Source organism: Agelaius phoeniceus, chromosome 2 (genome assembly GCF_051311805.1).
Source record: "Agelaius phoeniceus isolate bAgePho1 chromosome 2, bAgePho1.hap1, whole genome shotgun sequence".
Lineage (NCBI taxonomy): Eukaryota > Metazoa > Chordata > Aves > Passeriformes > Icteridae > Agelaius > Agelaius phoeniceus.
This window is the reverse complement of record NC_135266.1, coordinates 112,450,391-112,471,280: the sequence shown is the minus strand read 5'-3', so window position 1 is coordinate 112,471,280 and position 20,890 is coordinate 112,450,391. Positions and strand designations below refer to the sequence as shown.

Genomic DNA, 20,890 nt, shown 5'->3' with positions numbered 1-20,890 from the left:
AACAGGTAGCACTACAATATTGGTAGTAGTCTGGCTATTTCTTACTTAATTATAAAGATCTGGTCAAACTGGCATCCCTATTACTGTGCATGCTACAGAATATAGTATCTTCCTTCTGCATCCTGTTGGTTTTCATAGGGATTTCTACTTCCTACAAAATATTTCTGTTGGTGTTGGCAACAGCTCCTTTTAGCTTGAATGTTCCTGAATGGATTAAAAGAATCAAGATTTGCACAACAGAAGGTAAGAAATCTAATTTAGGCAAATATTTTAAAGTGTTGTTGAATGTATTGAAAAACCATCCCACACCTAAAATGACAAATGCCTGTATAGGAGATATCAGCACTCTGCTGTCACATTGCAATATATTGTATGACATTATTGGATCTCCAGGTTTGCTGGAGAAGAGTGAAAAGGGAAATAGAATTGCTGTTTCATACCTTCGAGGGGAACGTAATCATCATGAAATTCATTCAGGTGCCAATGCCTAAATCCATCCACGTATTTTCCACTCTTAATGTGATTTTTGACTTCCTGCAGCTTTGCAAAAAAACAAAAAAACCTCAAACCAAACAAAAAAGAGTTGTCATGCTGATTTTGTGCCTTAGGATGAATTGGTAATGAAAGGGAAAAGAAACTAAAGGCTTCAGGATTAGACACTTGCCTCTGGATCTTAAAATCAGCTTTAGTCCTCTTTCTGTTCTAATAGCAGTTACCAACTCTAAAGTCACTTAAGTAAGGCTCTTGTCCCTCTGTATAATCTCAAATGCTTGACTTGAGAGCCCATCTCTGATTTGCAGGAGTGATAAGGTGATGTGAAAAGCTGATATCCAGGAGGTGTAGAGTAAAACCAGAGGGCTGTGCAATACTAAAACCTAAGGCCACTGCCCTTGGGGGTTGGGGCAGAGGACCTCACTGGATTTTGGAAAAATCTGTAGTGATGAACACCACTGGAAAGCACCATGGGCATTTCTAACTCTTTGTGGGGTAAAAGTATTGCCTTCCCAAATATATCTGAAAATATTGCTTATGTAACTTTTGTGTTTTTACAATGTGATTGTTTTTTCCTTTAGAATTTTCACCATGGGTGTTTGCAGTTATTTATTTTACATTTCTGGGCAAGAGAAACCTGCTTTACTCAATGTCAGAGAATAAATTAAGTCATCCTTCAGTGTGTCACTTTTAATCTGGAGATCACTCTGAAGATATTTTTAATGATTTTGCATCTAGAAATATCAGTCTGATAATTTGTCTAAACTCCTTGAATACCATCTCTTACAGATACACTTATTTAAGGAAACTTATGGTTTAAATTTGACTGCACTGTATGGAAAATGTGTTTCTTAAAATTCTTCTTATAGTTTACACAGATAAATATTAATATATCATTTTATGAGCTTTACTGTTATGTTATTTAGAATCCTGGAAAAATCTGAAAAAACGAATTAGATTCTAAAATAATATATATTATTTTTATTTAACTAGCAGGGTACCGTTTTTAAATTATAGAAATTTAGCTGAGATGCACAATTTTCCTGGTTAATTCTGTCTTACCCACAGACCAGATAGATGGCTGCTTGACTTCCTAAATTTTGATCCCAACATGTAAAAGCAACCTCCATCTCTCCCCTAGGAGGGCTGGGGAAAGCTGTGGGATATTGTTATGCCTCATAAATCCTATCTTGTCATGGTTTCACTCCAGCTCTCTTCCCTCTTTCTCTCATTTTCCTGAGGAGATGCTGCCCTTGCACCCTGGCTGTGTTGCCTTTTTGCCTCCTGTTTTATCATCCACAATGTTCATGCACTAAAATTGGCTCTCTTAGAGAACAAGCCAGTTTCTAACAGGACAAACCTGAAAGTTTGAATTCATAAAGCCTACAGGTTTTATGCCTGAGCCTGCTGCAGAGCAGCAGTAATGACACAGGGCAGCTGTGTCACACACATCTGTCCCCCTCCCAGAACATCCTTTGTATCCAAAGTCTGACTCCCTCATGCCACAGCACAGCCATGTAATTCAGGTGTCATGGTGTGAAAATGTTACTCTGCCAGGTCTTTCATCTTTTTAGATTTACCTGAAAAAAAACCCAAGCATGTGATAAGAATTATATATAATAATTATGTTTTGGTGCTATAAGAGCTACCAGCCTGAGGGAGAATATCTGAGAGATGATTACAGGCTCCAGTCAAACATTGCTTTGGCCCTGAGTCATGGCTGCAGCATTTCCCACCATAAAAAACTGGCAAAGGGGCTGGCCCAGCAGGTGCTAAGTCTGGCTCTGGAAGCACACTGGAGATGGCTCTGGGGCTCAAACTTGGGGTCAGCTTCCTGTGCTGACCATGCAACTGAGGAAAATGAGTTGCTGTGATGAATCGTGCCTTCCTAGAGAATCATCTCATTCCAGCTGCTGTCCTCTAAGCACACACACCTGACAGTCTTTATCTCTGTTCTTGGCTCTTGCAAATAGGGGTGATAAGAACTAAAGGGCAGAAAATTGTCCCAATACCTATGGATAAATGTACAAATGCAGTGCAGGCAGCACTTCCCCCCGGAACTTTTCTGGTCCACCTCATTTTCTCCTGGCATTTCAGGAACCTCCTGGCCATGCAGAAATTTTCCATGACTTTCTTTCCAAAAAATTAGTTATTGTCAAATTATGTTTGCTCCAGAGGATGCCAGGTCTGGGCAGCCTGAGACCATCTACACCAGCTGGTTTGGCGGCTCTGTTTCTTTTTGCTGGTGTGTTGCACAGAGACAATTTCCATGTGGCTTCAGGTGCCTTTTCTACAATTTCAGTGTTTTCATTTTCTAAATGAAGACTAAATTCTAGATATCTACTTCTCCTGTGTAGAAAACGACATATACCTCTGTAGGAATATATTAAACTGGAATGGGAATTCCTGGTTTCCCCTTGGTCTTCCATGTTAATTTGCACCTTGGCCTCTGGTGACAATTTTTAACTGAGGTATTACACTTCCAACCCTTTTGGCTTCTTACATGCTGCTGAACATTGGCTTGACTGGTGCATTTGTATTTGTAAAGGAGTCACTACAGAGCAAGCAAGGTCAAAACTGTCACTGTTTCAAATGAAAAGTAGGATTTCAAATAAATGGGGAGATTAACTTTGTCCTTTGAAAAGCAATTCTGTTTTTCAGGAATAAAATTCACCTCTAACTGAAAGAAGAAAATAATTATCACTAAGTTACTAATAAGAGCACTTCTGAAATGTGCATGCATTTGGACTGAGATGTTTTAAGTATGCTTGAAATTTATCTTAATTATGGCTCTAAGCATGTAAGATGGTGAAAAATAGTATTTCTATTTCGTAGGAGTGGGTGGTGTTACCTAATAACATAAGTTTGAATTCACACAGTAACATTTAAAGTCTATTTATAAGTGAAAGACTAATAAACAGATGAGTGAATATAGGTCAGAGAGGGGAGTTAGAGAGAATGGGAATAATAACACCTCTGGCTACATGGGGCTGATGAGGCACCACTGCTGCCAAGGAAAAAGGATCAGAAAAATAGCTTGGTGTCTAAGTAAACCGTGGCTGCTTGCAGCAGTACAAAATACCAAACATTCTGACTGAGCTTTACAGCCCTGCAGACTGCCTGAGGAGCTTTGCATTTCATCCCAGAGGCAGACATAGAGTGCTTATTGTTCAAATACCCACCACTTATCCCTGATAATGCTTTCAAGGCATACCTGACTGAACTGTAAAAATCCCAATCTGGTCAAGTGCTGGTTTAATATGCACAGACACTGGCTTGCAAACCACCATGGATTGTTTTCATGAACTACAATTTCACTGTCAAGATTTAATTAAGAAATATATCAGAGCCTTTGGAATAAGTGGGGTTGTCTGGGGTGTTGGACAAGTGCAACGTGTGACATAAAAATCTGTGCACTGACCAAGCTGCCTTCCCAAAAGTGAAAAGGGACAGGATTGCTTAAAAAAGCCACCAAACCCTTACCTATAATGGACACAGTGCTTTTACATCATTCTCATCACTGTGAACCACATTATGTAGTTGGGATTTGATTGTATTAACCTACATATTGCAGTCTTAAAATCCTGGGAAAAGGACACATTTTATGGCACTATAAAGTCATCATTTTTCTGCTACTGTAAGAAGATTATTACATTCCCTGAAAATACATAACAGATTTAATCCAAAATAGGATGTATTATTTTTTTCTGTACAAGCAAGCTGTCTGGCAGGCAGCAGGAAATAAAGAGAATGTTTATTATTAAGTTTTAGTGACTTAAAGTAATATTTGTATAAATGCATATACACAGGAGCACTAAAAACTACCCCACAACAACAAAAAAAAATATTAAAGCTGACATGTTGATTTTAAATGAAGTTTTGAAATAGTGAAGCCTAATGGGCAGCCAGACATCATTCACAAATACAAATTAATATAAATTAAGAAATATTTCTGCTCTAAACATCATGTGTTAAACCTAATCAGTATTTACTGTATTATCTCTGAATAGAATAAGGACAGCACATTATCTGTTTCAGTAATGCAAAGTTAATTTTAGCTGTCAGAAGGTTGGAGTCAAAGACCTATAAAAGAATACATTTCCTGAGTGAAATCTAAAGGGACATTTTCATTTGTTTCTGTTCCATTGCTTCTGAATAAATTGTTTTGAAGCAGATAATGAATTCATGTAACTGCTAGTCTTCTGTTCTGGTCCTAAAATTTCTAAGAAATTTCTAAGAAAGCTCTTTTTTCCTACTTTTAAAGTATAACCAAATACATTGGGGGGTTATTTTCAGTGTTAAAATGCCTTTGTGAGGGCAGTTCAAGCAAGAGTTTTCAAAGTCCAAATTACCTTAAGTAAAATTTATACAGTTGTGTCAGACTTGTTTAAAATGTTAAATATGCATTTATGTATAATTTTCAGGGCTGTATAACTATGTTGGCTGTTCTCGGATGCTCACCACTGGGGAGGAGAATCCTAAACTTCCACTAGCAAAGTGATTATTTGAAGGTAAGTCATTTGAAGGTAAGTGATTTAGAGCTGTTGAGAGATGAAGTGTGCAAGCAAAAGTCTCTCCTGTATGTTTTCAACTCACTATAATGCATATTCAGCTTCTGAGGCTCACAGCTGCAAATTTATCTTTTAGCTGTGCAAGACAAATTACAGAGACATTTCAGTGGAAGCAGGGAAGGTACTTGCAAGCATGGTTTTAATAATAGCACACACACACACCCCCTACTACTGAATTCATGAGACCCTGGCTATGAAATTATTAAAACTGCAGCACTGATCACCACAGGATGCTGAAACAGCCAACAATAAAAACAGATTGCAAACAAATCACAGCAAATTCATGGGTTATTTGAACTTTACAAATAACCTCCATTCCAGGAACTCCTGAGATGTTTTGAGCAGGACTATTACAGTGGGGCTGTATTTAGAAAAGTCACAAAGTGAATGTTTTTTGGGTCTTAGTGAAAAACACCTGTGTAGTGACATGGAAGATCTTATTGGTTCATAGCAGTGAATTATAAAGAACTTAACAGGGACAATGATCTGTTTAATGCCTTGGGGTTCTTGCATGCAAGCTGGAAAGTTTTTTACCAGATTGTTAATTGACTGAAGGAATTCCTCTAGCCCTGGAGAGCCAGGCTGAAAAGCTTTCTGTGGCAAAGTAGCAGCTTCCTCTTTAGTGATGGATTCTGGGCCCTGATGAGCCAGAGGGCTCAGTCACTCCCCTCCATTGGCACAATGACTCATTCCCTTGGCTGCTGCTGTAAACTCTGCCTTTCTTCAGCTGAGAATAAGTAAGGGCTGTGCTGTACCAGAGCTTGTAGCACACTGAGCTGTCAAAGCTGTTGCTAAACACAAGTCATTTTGTGTCTGAGGCTCATGAGGGAATGGGAGGGAGATACAAGAGTTGGCAAGTTAGCCCAGCACTTCAAAGTACAAAAGGCCTCTAGTTAGTTTGACTTCCTTAGGTTTTCTTCTATTTGCCTTATTTTTTCCTAGCTTGATCCTCAGATGGGCTCAGAAAAGTGGATACTTCCCTATTTTCCACAAAATTATGACTTTCCTTTCTGTAGCATAACCTGTTAAATTTTGCCACTACCTCTTTCTACCCCTAGAATATCTAAAATACCAAGAAATGTTCTTTCAATATCTTTAGATTACAAGGCTGATTTGTTTGAAACAGGCATGAGGATTCCCTGTGCTTCTGCTGTGCTGCACCCTCTGTGTTTGCAACACCAGTGACCTTAGCCCAGCCACCCAAAACTGGCAGCAGCAGCAGCAAGGCACCAAACCCTCAAACTCTCCCTTGCTCCTTTCTTCCAGAGCTTGCAAAAAAAAATTGGAGAGCACAAGGTTCCTTCAAACCCATGCAAAGATTGGTTTGTTTGTTTGTTTTTTTTTCCTCTCCGCTTTCCAATAAGGACAGCAGCTGGTGAAAGCACAAAGCTGCCATGCTTGATGGAAAAGTTATTAAATCTAGAACCACAGCTTGCAGTCCCAGAGAGGGCTCTGCTGGCCTGCCTGCTTTTTATACCACAGAGAATTTTTTCATAGTTGTGTTGTTTCTGAAGGGTTGTGAGCCCAAAACACAGTTTAAACTGCTTTGGGTCAATACCTGAGGACCGCTGGGTAGGGGAACATACATGTGTTGGGTATAGAATAAAACAGCTGCCTGTGGAAACATTCTTAGGGCTGCAAGTTTACAACTGAAGGTGTATTTGATGGGCAGCAAATGTAAACTATTACATTCCAACCTATGTAGCCTTCAATTTTCTGGCATAAATTCAGCTTCTGAAGGGCTTTAGTTAAATTGTTACAATTCATCTGGTTAAGAAAGAGCACAAGTGTTTTCACAACCACTTTTCCCCAAGCCTTCACTTTGCCTATTCATACTGAAAGCTCTCTAGCAAATGGACCACTTATTATGGTATTTTTGTTCAGTATGAGTGCCTGGGTTTTGAGGCACTACTGCACTAACACAATTATAAGCAAATAACCACTCCAGGGTAATTCCACACAGACCTTCATATTCACATTTTTGTACCTCAGATACATTCACAGCTTACTCAGTGCATCAATTAATTAAGCTAATCTGAGCCTACTTATGACAAATGTCTCTAGCATCCAAGATCCAGTGGAACTGTTTTATTATCTTTGTGAAACATAAATTGCAAGTTTTGAAGGTTGGGTCTTATGTTTATGGGTCTTAAAGCAGGAAAAGAGATGGGAAAGAAAAGACTAAACCAAGAAATATCCTTGTCCTGGTGAGCAAGAGCAGCAAAATTGTCAATTTTTGCCCTTTCTTCTTATGGGTCAGTTCAAAATCCATCTCTCTGAGTAGCAGCTCAGCATCTGGCAATCAGATTTGTTGGCAAATAGTCCATTTCTATTATTTTAAGTACCAGCCTGAATCCACAGTAGGCTTCTCAGCTGCTTTGTTATTTTACATAATTAATGAGTGCAATAACTGCTAAACTTTAGAAATAATTTTATGGAGGCAATGACCAAGATATCGAAGACATGAAGTTCAAACACAGGTTTAATGTGTCCTCCCGGTCAAACAGAGCATTTTTTTGTTTTAGGATTGCCTTTCTGTCAGCTGCAATAACAAAATGTAAACTGCTTACTGATGGAATTTGCCTTAATAATAATCATATTTAAGCAGGTGATCTTCTGGTTTTTTTTGGGGTTTTTTTTGCTATCCTATCTACTCTTTCAGATACAGCTGAAGGCATGATGTGTGTGTTTGTCCAGCTTAGCAGTATACATATTTATAATTTAAAACCAAGTCCTGTTCCAAAGTAAAGGAAATACTATTCTCATAACAGACTTCAGAGAAATGGACCTTTGTTTGCCTGGCCAAGTAAATACCAACTCCTTGAAGGAGTATAGAATTAAATCTAAGTTTCTAGCTTGGTGCAGGCATAGGTGAAGATCTGATGATCACTGTCTCAAAATTTCCATTCCAAAGCCCTATTTCTCTACTGTTCTCTACTTTCTAAGCTAACCTTAAGCAGCTGGTTGAAATTTCTGTCTGCCTTGGGTTATTTTCTTCTCAGCGTAGGAAAAGAAGAAAGAAACGTTTCTAGGAAATATACGTTAGAATATTTTCCAGCAGTCATGTTTTTCAGAGGCAGGCAGAGAAAAGTTAAGTTGTTCTTGTCAATGTAAAATTTCTGTGAATATTTTTCTTGGCTGAGAAATTCTAGCTGTCTTTTATGACCCTGACATCTGACATAGGATGACCTTGCTGGTGGCCTTGACATCTTTGTGGAAGCTCAATTAAATCTGAGTAACAGAAAAATAAAATCTCACAAAGTGTACAGGCTTAGTACAGACTTCACAGACTTTTGAGAAATAAATTCTGCAAAAAATGCCACTGTTAAGGTCTGTTACCTCAAAGGAAAACCACAATGCATTGTATTTCCATTCCATCTCCAAGCTATCATCAGTTTCTTAGGTGCTCCATCATCTCCAGCTGATTCCAAAGGATCCTTTTTTGTCAAACAGCTCTTTGTTATCAGTTCAATCTTTGGAAGCTGCTCTGGGTCAGAGGCACATCAAGAAATCCTGTATTTAGAATAAGTTATATTTTCATTTGGCTGCCTTGTATTTTTCTCTACAGAAATATTGATCTTTCTTTCCAAGAAAGGACCTGAAAGACCCCAGGGAAAAAGTTTCTAATGACAGGCTCAGATAAAACCCAACACACTCTTTCAGGACAACATTTACATGCAAGCTTTGATTTTTATGGATTATAGCCCTTAGCTGTCATGGGAGACAAGGCTCAAAACAGCACAGACCTTGTCAAAAACTCTGCAGCAAGGACACTAAAAGCACACAACAGCTATCACCCAGAGGAACCCCTGGAATTTGCTGCTCACTAAAGATTTGCCAGTGTTTCTTCAACAGACCATGCTACCTGTTCCCCTGCACTGGGGATGTTGCAAAAGGTATTTGCTTATGTTAATCTAACCTGTGAATTAAATCTTTTTTCCCCACTTTTTCTTTCCCATGTTTCTGATAAACTCCTCTTCCTGAAGTCACCAACTCCTACTGAGTGAGAAAGTTTCATGTACCTGTTTATATAAAGGGAAATGAAACTGTCATTTCTTAAGTTTTTCAGCTTCTTTTAGTAGAATTCCTCTCACCTCCTTTTATGTCTCTGCCTAAGCTAAAAGCAATCTGTGCTAGACAGGTACTCTTTGGCACTTTAGGCACCGTTTTTGGGGAAGGAGTGAAGGAAATACTGGGGTGAGATTGTGCTGACCTATTTACACCAGATGCCTTGCACCTCACAAGTGTCTGCTTCTCTCTATTACTGCAAAGCCAAAGTTGGAGTGATTGGTTCAAGATGTCTATCTTTGGTCAGCTGAATTCTAACCTTTATCTGCAGGTACTAAGTGTTTAAGGTTTGACTGAGAATAAGGAATAATTGGCAATTTTCTGGTGGGAAAGGTGTTGTGATAGTCAGCAGGAATGGATTCTAATAGGTTTTAATTGATCCTACTACAGCAGAGTCCTGGTGTTTAGTGTCCTGAGAATCTCACATTTTTGAAAGGGAAAAAGATGTCTCTTCCCTGAAGTAGATTAAAGTGCAGGAGAAAACGACCTTTAGTACTGTGTCTTAGGTCACGACTGAAATCCCAAATTTGAGCATTCATCTGCTGAGCTTTTAGAAAGTGAATCTGCTGAGCTTTGCCGTACCCACCCTATCTGCACTAACTGAGCTTTGTTTAATTCAGCTAAACATGTTTAGGTGATAACACTGTGCTCAAAACAAGACACAAACTTATCAAATATATTGTAGCTACCATCATTTTTAAAAACACATTTTCAAAGTCTGAACATTTCTTCCCCCTATTATTATAAGTGTATGCATTTTACTGAAGTAGCAGTAACTTGCTTTCCCTTATCTTAACTGTAAATGACCCTATTCATTTGTAGCTAAAATTGTCCTCCCCAGAGTGCACTGGCTTCAGCAGAATTACAGCTTGCATGATTTTAGCTGATAGACTCTGCTGCAGATACATAACCTAAAGAAGTAACATATTTCTGGCAATACATGATAAAAGAAGCACTCGGCCAAGGTCAGCTTTTCAGATGTCTCATGGAAATCTCATAAAGTACAGTCTTCTGATAGGTCCTCTTCTTCTGCCTCAGTGTCTGTACCAATTGTCCTGAATTTCTGATTGAAGTTGGGCATCTCTGTGACTTTTCTAACAAGTTAGAAGGTTCCAGTATAATTAAAATAACCTCAAAGTCAAATTTAACAGGTGAGAATTTTGATAAAACTCTTTGAATTAACTCTATTGTATGCAAGTAAAACAATCTTTAAATTATCAGTCCTTCTGAGTGTAGCTAAGCCTGCTAAGATTTGAGTAAATGTCAGGCAAATTCCTAAATATTTGAACAAAAAAGCTTTGCTGAAGCAATTATTCTCTATTAATGGGAACTATGCCAAAATGAAACCCTTGTGCAAGCAGGGCCTATCTTCTTTTCAGTTTTCCATTTTCAATCCAAACTTTCCCTTCATTTCAGCTTTCCATTTGAAATCCTAACTTTTGTCTGCCATGATGACTTCTTGTTAAGCTGCTGTTAAAAGTCTAGGTTGGTGCATATGTTAAAAGAGTACAGGTAATGGAGAGCAGAAATAAGAGTAGATGATCCAAAAGTTGTGATGAACTCTAGCTCAGTGCTGAGGCAAAACTCACCACTAGGCATTGTTTCTGCCTACAAACTCCAGAAATTGTTTAAGCTCAGCCACTATAAACAGAGAAACATTAATATTTATGTGGTGACGTTTTGTTTGACCATCTAGCCAGTTTTCAGCTGACAGACTGCTATAAAATAAAAAGATGGACAGCAACTGAAAAAGAATAAAATTAAGCTGTGTATTAGATATGAATCAATTACAGAATGAGATGACAAGCTCATTCTCTTTCCTGTTGGAGGTGGGGAAGCAAAGTACTTCATGACCTTGAGGTTTCTTTCAGAGCACGTTTGCTTTCCTTACATGCACAGCAATATGTGAGCTTAAGGGCTGGCTCTTAAAATCTGCATTACATTCCCCTTTGGAAAGGAGTAAGTTACAGAGAGTCTTCATTCATGTTTTAGAAGAGACTGTGTGCCTATTTTCTGCTCTTCTACTTATCCCAGATCCCAGCATTACAGAGATCCCTGCAACCTCTGCTGCATTGCAAAGGTCTTGGATTGAGGTGGCTGCCAGGTAGCTGAGCAGTAAGGAACATACCAGCTCCAAAGAGCTGAGTTCCATGGGGCACTGAAGGGGTTAAACTCACTGCCATCCTCTCTGCTCATGTACAGAAGGACTTGTGTTGTGTGAGCTTTTGGTCAGCACGAGCCCGCAGGATGCCCCTGCCCTCTTCAATAAACTTCAGTCACTTGTGTTGCACTGAACTGAGAAGGAAAGCCCTGCAAATTTGAAACCTAAAAGTAACTCCCATGAGACAGTCAGTTGACCCAAATACAGCTGGGACAGCTGAATGTCTGGTGAGTGCCCCAGTGGAGGTATCACTCCATTGGGATGTGCATTCCTGTGGAGCACCCTCAGCCTAAGTCACAGAGAGTATCTCCTGAGACACCAAAGAAAAAAATTATGGAGTCCATTCAAAGACAAGTAGGTGGTAAATGTTTACAGGGATTACAAAAGATGAAGTAGCCTACCAGATGTTGGAAGATGCAAGTACTTAATCCATGGGGGAAAGAAAATGCATGGATATCTCATGCTTCTGGAAAACTGCAGAAGTACAGAGACTTCACCAGCCAACTTCTGTCCACTGACCCAGCTTCAGTCTCAGCCTTATTGAAGGGTATGAGATATAGGAACAGTCTACCAATATGCTGGTAATTTAAATGATAGACGCTGATAAGTACTTTTTTCCTTCCTGCCTGAGCTTTACTCAAATTCTTCCATTAAAATATATAATTGAGTACCTAGACAGTTGCATTTTGATTTGCACCTCTTGCCAACCCAATATATCTTTCAGATAAGCCTTTCATGCATCACTTTTAATAATAATGTCTTAAATTAAAAGGCTGCTTCCATCAGCATAATGAAGCAAGATAGCCAAGGAAAATAGCTATGTGCCTGAGAAATTCATTAAAGTAAGAAAAAAAATCCATGAAAAGGGATGATAATGAGAAAAATATTGAGCCTCAAAGATGACAATACTGAAAGGAGAGACTGCATTTAGGGCTTACTTACTGCATGGGAGGGGCTGTTTTCTCTTTCCAGAGATCTTGCCTTTTTTTTTTTTTTTAATTCTGACAAATCACATAAAATTTTGGCAACTCAGTTACTTTTAAATTGCCTTAGGCATATGGGAGTTTACTAGCACAAAACCTGTGCCTGATAGTGCTATCAGGGATAATCCTTTATGCTACTTCTGTAAGTGTTAGTTTTAATGATGTCCCTTCTTCTAACACTGAGAAACCTACAGCTTAATAATGACAAAACACCAAAGCTGCTCAAAGAAGGTAATTTATTGTAATCAAGATATGATTTCTAATTGCCCTCCTGGTCTCTATTTAAGCTGCAAATTGTATATTATATTTATCTTAGAAATGCATTGTCCTTATAAAATCCTTTTTAAAAAAGAAATATTTGAAAAGGTACTGAAAAATATTATAGAGATTAAAAGGAACTTGCATAGCGAGCACTAATGAGGCACATGCTTGCCTTTGAATTGCATTCCCTCTTCCTCTCCCTCCCCTCTTTATCTCTTATCTTCAGGCAGCCAAGGCAGCGTTTAACAAGAAAACCAGTTCCCATCTGACTCCTCTCTGCCTGTCTGCTGAGCTGTGCTGCTGCTCCTGGCAGGCTGTGGGCACTCAGGAACACACAGGGGCTTTGCAGGAGGAGCTGACACACATCCAGCCTCAGACAGGTGCTGTAAACCTGCTCTCTACTTGCCGTGACTATGCAGAGACAAAAGGCTCTGCCTGGGACAGAACAACCCTTGGCTGCTGGAGCACAGATGGTATGGAAGTGCTTTGTGTGACATGAGGTGTTAGAAAATGCTCAGCTCACTAACATGTGCTGTCAAGACCTGTTTTCTCCAAGCTGCCAGCCTGTCATTGTCTTTTGGAAACCAGCATGCAGCCAGGAAAACCATTTCCATCAGAAACAGAAGCCCTGTTTATACTTCACTTTCATTTTCTCCTACCAGGTAATTTCTCTCTCTAATGTCACCACAGGTATTATAGTAGAATTAAGGAACAGCCAAAATTTCTCTTTCATTACATAAAAAACCCAGTAACTAGAAGAGAGAAAATAGGTTTTAAAAATGACAAGAGTAAAGGAAAGAGAAGCTTTCAAACCAAGTATTTCCCACACCTGAATCTGCTGAACTTCCCAGATACAGTATAAAAGTCTTCCTTTTCTCTATGAAGTGTCCTTTCTGAAATGTTATCAATGTTAAGCTGTTGTATTTGAAAGATGAAGCGAGGATTTTGGGATTTCATCTTTGTTGTAAAAAAATCTACAATTAGGCTATGGAAAAAGTCACTTGGTAAAACTGCACAAGGCAAAACCAGAAATAAAATCAAGCATACGGTGGCTAATGCAAAAATTGAGAAAAGTCTTCTCACAAAATATCTTTGTGCTGCTGGGCTTTCCATCTTCAAAATGTCTTGGAAAGGTTAAGTCTTTAAAATATATCTGTGCAATGAAGCATTATATTGGCACCATTGTTTCTTTCCCCTCAGTTAAAGTAGATGTTGAGTGTTTAAATGTCCAAGGCTGTGGAGAAGGTCGCTCAGATCTAGGACTGCAGACTAAGCTGCTTCTGCAGTGCCTGAATTTCTCAGACTGGGCTGGACATTCTTCATTTATTCAGTCATCCTTCTGTCAGCCACTGCTCTCCTTTTCTCAACTGATTGTCCTCTTTGACATCTTTTCCTGGCTGGTCTGCAGCTTTCCACTGCACTGAGTGTGCTCAGATTGCCCCATTAAGCCTTCAATAACCCCACAGGTCAACCCTCACTTGGCTGGGTTTCCCTGCTCCCACTTGAGGCTTTTTGCAGTCCAGACTTTTCTCTCCTCCTGTATTACTTTAAGGAAAGGTCAGTCTGGCAGAGGTCAGCAAAACTCTGTATTCAACCTGCTTTGCAGAATCCCTGTGGAAGACCCAGCCAAATGAATTTGATCTCTGAAGCAGGTACATCACAAACACACGTATAAAGTCTCTGTGTGTCAGGGTAAAAAGCAACTCACCATCTCCTGTGTCAGGAATCACCTTGGAAAAGCTGCCTTTGGGAATAGGACTGGTAGTAGGAATTCAATCAGCCTTAGCAAAACTGGATACTGCCAAAAACCTGCAAGAAAGCAAAAAACCATAATATAGGCTCTGTAAATGACAATGAATGATGTCTACTTCAGGGGAAGGAAAAGATTCTTCAGGCCTAATTGTAGTTTTCAGGATCTCTCCAAATAGCTGGGAAGGATTGTTTAAAAGTTTAGAGACCAGTGCCAGGAGCTCCCCCTGCTCAGAGTCCACACAAGAGCATAGTTGGTGATGACAGAAATACTTTGGAATGAGCTAATGACCAGCAAGGGCCTTGCAGGCTTAGACACGCCAGGAATCGACTCCACTTGAGGAACTGGAGAAATCGAAAGGTCTGACTTGTACTTTCCTGAAGATAAATGACCTGTTAAAGCAAAGGGGAAGGAAGTTTAGCCAAACCAGCAGTTTTAGTGTGTCTCAAGCTTTTAGCACCCGGGTGCATCTGTCAGGTGCTAATTGTCAACTCCCACTGACTGCAGCAGGAGCCCAGGGCACTTGGCTTTGTGCAGTATTAACCTGCTGTTATTAAGCTGAAGAGATAAACATGCCAGAGTATGTGATGTTTGAACTCCAAGGCATTGTTTCTTGCATTCTCCCAACTTTAATATATTTTTTTTTCCCAGTTAGCAGTGTCTCACGGCAAGCAACTGCCTAAATTGGAAACATAATGCAAAAGAATATGCACTGTGAAAAGTCTGCACTGTGAAGTGCAGAAATATATCCTTCTACCAAGAGTAGGCTGATTTAATTTTAAATATAAAATCTTTATATAGCTAATGTGCTTAAAATGTAGAAAATGAGATAACAAAAGCAGTTCTTGTTTCAAAGGAGAATAGCAGTCAGTGAGAAAAATGAATAAAAAGAAGACAAAGTGACAAAAGAAAGAAGGAAATATCATTGATTTCCTGGGAAAAAAAGGATAAAACCTAATAATTTTTCACACATTATCAAATAACATGGTAATTTATCCAGAATATAATTATGCTAACATTTGGCTGTTACTTGCTATCAGATGAGTTCTTTCAGCTCAGAGTGTTCTGGGGCAGGTTTTGAGGGTGGTTTCAGACATGTTTGTTGGCATTATGGCTAATATCCCTGGGGGTGTTGAAGAAATGACTGGATGTGGCACTTAGTGCTGTGGTTTAGTTGAAAAGGTGATGTTTGGTCAAGGGTTGGATTTGATGATCTTGAATTCTTTTCCAGCCTTACTGATTCTATGGTTGTGTGGGCTAGGCTAGGATAGTAGGTGATGTGGCTTCTTGAGGTTGTCAGGGCAACTTTGGGAAGTTCTGGTTTCATTATTGCTAAAGGAAGGGTGAGAGCACCCATCAAATCCTGAGTTACAACATCAGTGCTGCATGTTTTGCAAAAACTTGGAAAAGTAAAGGCTTTTATACTTTTGTACCCATTCCACTGGTAGACGTAAGACATTTTTCAAAAATTAAGTCTCCTGCTTAGTACAGAACATTAACCTTCAAAATGTAACTTATTGGCAGTAATAACAGAGTTTAAAAAGTAAAATGAGTGCCTGTGCTGTTTTTCCCTGCTCTCCTTTGTAATTCAGATTTCTCTCTCTCTAGGCAAGGTCAGAAAGGACAGAAGGCAGAGGGGCCAGCATGATCTGCTGTGGGAATATGCAGCACTCAGGACATAATGATCCACTTTGCTGTATCTCGTTGAGCATCCACCAGGTGACCATCAGTAACTGATAGAGGTAGAGGCAGAGTGGCCCTTTGGTCTGGTTTTGTTTGGAAGTTGGTGTAACCATTGCCTCCATCCTTTTCTCTCAACACTCTCCTTCAGATGTAGCAAAACTCTTTTCTGAATAAGACTGCAGGAGTGCACAAGAGCTGGGATAATTTTAGGGTTATCTTAAAATGCTCAGAAGGATTTCCATCTTAAGGGGTGGATGGAGAGCCACTTTAGATGGAAGCTGGCTTTAGTTCTTGTTTGACATCTTGCACCTTTGTTCCCAGGTAAGAAATTTTAAGTATCAGAACATCTAGGCAGCACCAGAACACCTCAGAGGTTTTATTTGGCTTTTTTAACAAAAAAGAAGTCTCTGTTTCTTCACAAGCTCAAGGTCTTTTTCATGCATGCCTTACCCCTGCAGTCTATCCTTTTCCTATTCTGTTATTTTTCAGCTTCTGCATCAACATTTTCATCTTCATCTCAACACAGCTCTTTACATTCAGGCCATCTCCAATTGCATTCTTTATTTCTCCCCTGGTCCTCTAAAACAAAAGGGAATATTTCTGACATGCATGTGCTTACAGTCAAGAATTTAATTGTTGGCACTGCCATTCAATGACTTCATTCTTGTCTGAATGGGGAAAGTGACCTCTGAAGGGGATCTGGAGGCCTCCTGGCTGCTTAGATCACTATTTGCTCCCTGTTATTTAGAGTTGTTTGGAGTGCTGCCAGCCACTCCTGTGCAGGGAGATTTGCAAGCTGCCTACAAGCTCTTGTGAAGACCTTGTCTGAATGGGAAGGATGTGGGGGTCCTTGTTGATGGTACAGCTGTATGGATGGATGTTTTACCTCTTCATTTATCATTATCATTATAATTTCATTATCATTACCTTATCATTTTTAGCTTAATTAAAATGTAAGCACCCTGGACCTAGAGGATCAGCACAGGAACTGAACAGACATCTCCAAGATTAATTTTACATAGCTGGAAAGCAATGTTCATATGGATTTATGCTTTCTTTTATGCATCAGAAAAAATCCAGGTAATGTTCAATGAGTTAAGTGAGGCTGGGTTTAGAGCAGTGCTAAATGGAGCTGAAGACAGAGAAGAAGACATTACAAAACTGCAGAAATAAGAATTATTGGAACTATTGATAGGTAATTTACAATTAGAGTAATTTTTATGGTAGAACATCCCCACATAAGCAAAAAAAAAAAAAAAGGGGAATTACCCCAAGTCCTATGAACTGTTTTGTTTATTAAACAGAAGCCAAGCCTTTAAAAGATTTGCAGTTGTTTTGTACATATGAGGATTTAATATTTCTGAACAAAACCCAAACCTCTTTTTACCCAATATAAAATCATTTCACATCTGCTCAAAATCCCAGCAGTCTCAGTTTGTGTGTGGCAGCAACTTCCTCTAGGAAGGTAGTCCAGCAGAAGAAATTCCGGACCTGCTTCCATCTCTGAAACACATTTATTGTTTCCATTGCTTCTCAAACTTCAGGATACTCCTACTCCAAGTCTGAATATTTATTATGGAGGTTGAAGTCTGCCAGTAACCAAAACCCAGTACGATCAATTCCAGCCCTCCTTCTTTGGCAAAGACATTGATATTATGAGGCCTTTGGTCTTGTGAAACACAATGGGAAAAATCTCGTGAAATGTGTGGAAGGAAAGCTTTTCTTGTGGTTAAAAACAGCATCTGCAATAATTCCATGAGAAGAATAAAAGTGAGTTTCTTACTGTGTGGAGGATGCTAAATACGACTTTTTAAAATGGTACCTTTTTCTAGGACAATTATGGAAGAAAAACAGCTTTCCGTGAATCTAACAGCTGTTTTAAAGGCTCAGATGGCAGCATCATTTCCTATCATGCAGAAGATCTAAGTTCAAGATCACACACAAGTTTTTGTCTTCTCAAAAGGCAGCAGGAAGTGAAGATGGCATAAAGAAAATTACAATCTTACTGCAACGGCAAACAGCAATCTCTCTGTGATCATCAGCTGAGTTTGTGTTTCCTGTACAAAAGTGGCAAGGAGCTAGAAGCAGATAATACTCCCTAGAATGGCTTGACATCCATAGCTGGGTGAGAATTCTCTTTTTCTTTAAATTTACAGTGGCTGCATCTGATGTTCCAGAAAAGGATGGATCAGTACAGTCCTATAAATCCCAAACACATATGTAGTATATCTTTTCAGAAATAACTTACAAAACAGCCTTCCAGAGGAGGAGAAGTCTGCAATAATGACAGCACACTGACAGTGCAATAAAGAGGAATTCATTATTCAGACTGCAGGGGTTGACAATGGCCAGAGGGCAAATGCATAAAATAAGAAGAAAGAGTCGATGCTCAAATGTCAAAAACTCCCTGCCACAAGTGGGAAAAAAGAGAAATGTGTTCAAAATGTATTTCCTCTGTATAGGAATGATGGTGGTGATGCTGATAATAACATTTATCTGAGTATGATAAATATTGCTGAGGGTGAAGCATTATATGACATCATCTGTGTATAAACTGTCCCTTTCCAGTTTCCATTGCCATAAAATTAAAAAGAACTTTGCAATCTAGAAAGTGGCAGCAAACCAAACAGTTAAATATGTAGGATGGTTGGTTTTGTGAGTAATCCTTGTTGACAGTTTTTAAGCTACTGTTCAATTCTAGAAATAAATCTGATTGTTATAATTATTTATTTTATTACCTAAAGAGGATAATATCTACTCACAAGTGCAACTACTTCAGTATGAAATTTTGCATATAAACTGCACCCTCAAACAAGATCTCAATCCCACAAAGGAACAGCAATAAGCTGGGCAAAAGCCCAGTTGTTTTTCTGGAGTTATTTAGTTCTAAACAAACTTCCCTTGCAGTCTGTCTGGTTTTTATTTTTAGTTCCTCCTTCTTCGCTATTGAATGCTTTTGTAAGAAGGAAGGATTCTTGTTCTTCCCCTGATATTTTTCTTCCCCTGATATTTCCCATATGAAGTTACAATTCTCTGATGGCTTGTATGAAGAGGATTAGAAACATGTCATCACTAATTGCAGATGAGGATTTAAAGGAGGGCTGGGCAGGAGAAGCACAAAGATGAGATTGGCTGACCTGTTGTGATTAGGCTGTGGATGTTCTGTGCCTGCCTCTGCTGCTCCAGGAATTTAGCCTGCCTCCCACATCTGCCCTCGTCTTATGGAAAAGGAAAATTGTTGGTTGTTGAACAGGATGAAAGACTGATTTCTTTACTGCTCCTAAAGACCCATTTCTGCCATGAGGAGTACATGTAGTTGGCTTAAAATGCACAAGGGAATGTGAAGTTGCAAAGAGGAATCGCTTTTAACTCAAAAAAAAGGAAAAAAAAAAGCGCCAGATTACACTTGTGGGATTGTTTCTTTCTCCTCAACAGATTTTTTTGTTGTTTGTATTAAACTGTAAACTGAGTCACTGTATCCTCACACACATCACACAAGTGTGGAAGTAGCAGTGGCTAAGCAAGCCCTCACCATCTGTGAGCATTCCCACTGCTTAATGTCAAACCAGTACCAGTTTGGCTAATAAGGTTAAAGAATTACATAACTTAAGTGGAATTACAACAGAATTATGCCAGCATGTGTTCCCCTCTCTTTTGCTTGGGGATGAATCAATTATGAAACATAAATCCAAGTAATGGATACAATATTTATAACCATTTAGGCTCCCAGGCATTGATTAACCATGACCGAGAGAACTTTTTCTTGTGGAAATGGATCATAAAGAACCTGTAAATTCCCATCTAGGGCTGTGAACTACTTGGAAGGACATTTTACTCTAGGCCTAGGATTCTTTGAAAGGTTGAAGTCTGAGGAGATAAGACACAAGAAGGAAGGCCAAGTAGTCAGAGTTGCTTCACACCCTTCAGTATGGATCATTCCTCAATGAGTCAATAGAGGAAATTTAATGAAAATACCCCTTCTTCTACTTAAAAAAAAAATGCTACATTCTTCAGGCCTTGCAACAAGGTCAAAAGTGACTCAAGAGTTCCAAAAAGTGGTAAAGATGAGCCAGAGTGATATGAATTATCTTCAGACTTGTAATAGAAACCACAGAGTTTTGTCACAATTTTCAGGACTTGTCTGTCAAGCTTTGACAGATTAGGAATCTGAAAAGGATGATTTCTGGATTAAGACTGAAAATAAAGCCTGAACTTCACTTTCAAGGAGAAAGTGTTTATTTTGATTAATAAAGAAATATGCAGTAAAACTACCTCCTTCTCTGCCAACATAGTTATAACCACAATTCCACATCTCTGTCTCTCCCATGACAAATTTTGGGCTCTCATTTTGGCACTAAAAATGTCTTTTACAAAGTGATTTGGAGAACAATCTGTGATTTACTTAAGAAAATAATGAAATATCTCAGTCTTCTCAGAATTAAAGGCAAATAACATTTTTATCTGCATTAATAGACTTGTTGATGTAACCTGCTGGTTCTTGATCATCTAAGTTTATGACGCTCACCAGTATCTTTTTGCAAAATCTCTGTTGCTAAAATGGGCTCATTTTCTTGTCACTTAATCACTCAATCAGAGCACTTCTAGTGAGGAAAAACAGGGATTAACAGACAGAGGACTAAGTATGGGATTAAAAAAATGTGTATGTTGTTTCTGGACTGGTACAACAGGCTGTGTGCTGTCTGTTTCACAGACAAATGTCTTACATCCCAAAAGGTCACGTCTCTAGAGCAGGCAGCCCCTCAGTCCTGTCTAACATTCTTTTAGCAAAGTTATCATATGGCTCAAACTTTCCTGAAACAGTCACTCTCTTTTAAAGTATAACTATTGGTGATGCAAGACTTAAGGGAGACAAAGTTCTTGGAAAATGAAAGGAAATCTTGCCATAAGCTTTATCAGTGGC

The 20,890-nt window shown here is 39.0% G+C and overlaps 1 protein-coding gene across 3 annotated transcripts in view; it reads right to left on the bottom strand.

Moving 5' to 3' along the window:
- HTR1F (5-hydroxytryptamine receptor 1F) overlaps positions 1–20,890 on the bottom strand; it is a 103,394-nt gene that overhangs the window by 40,521 nt on the left and 41,983 nt on the right. For 2 of the 3 annotated variants that reach the window (XM_077174544.1, XM_077174543.1), the window contains exon 2: positions 14,245–14,345. The gene's annotated coding sequence lies outside the window, so the exon portion shown is untranslated. Of the gene's footprint in view, positions 1–8,402; positions 8,577–14,244; positions 14,346–20,890 lie in introns of all 3 variants that reach the window. The other variant, XM_077174545.1, reaches the window with a different exon arrangement.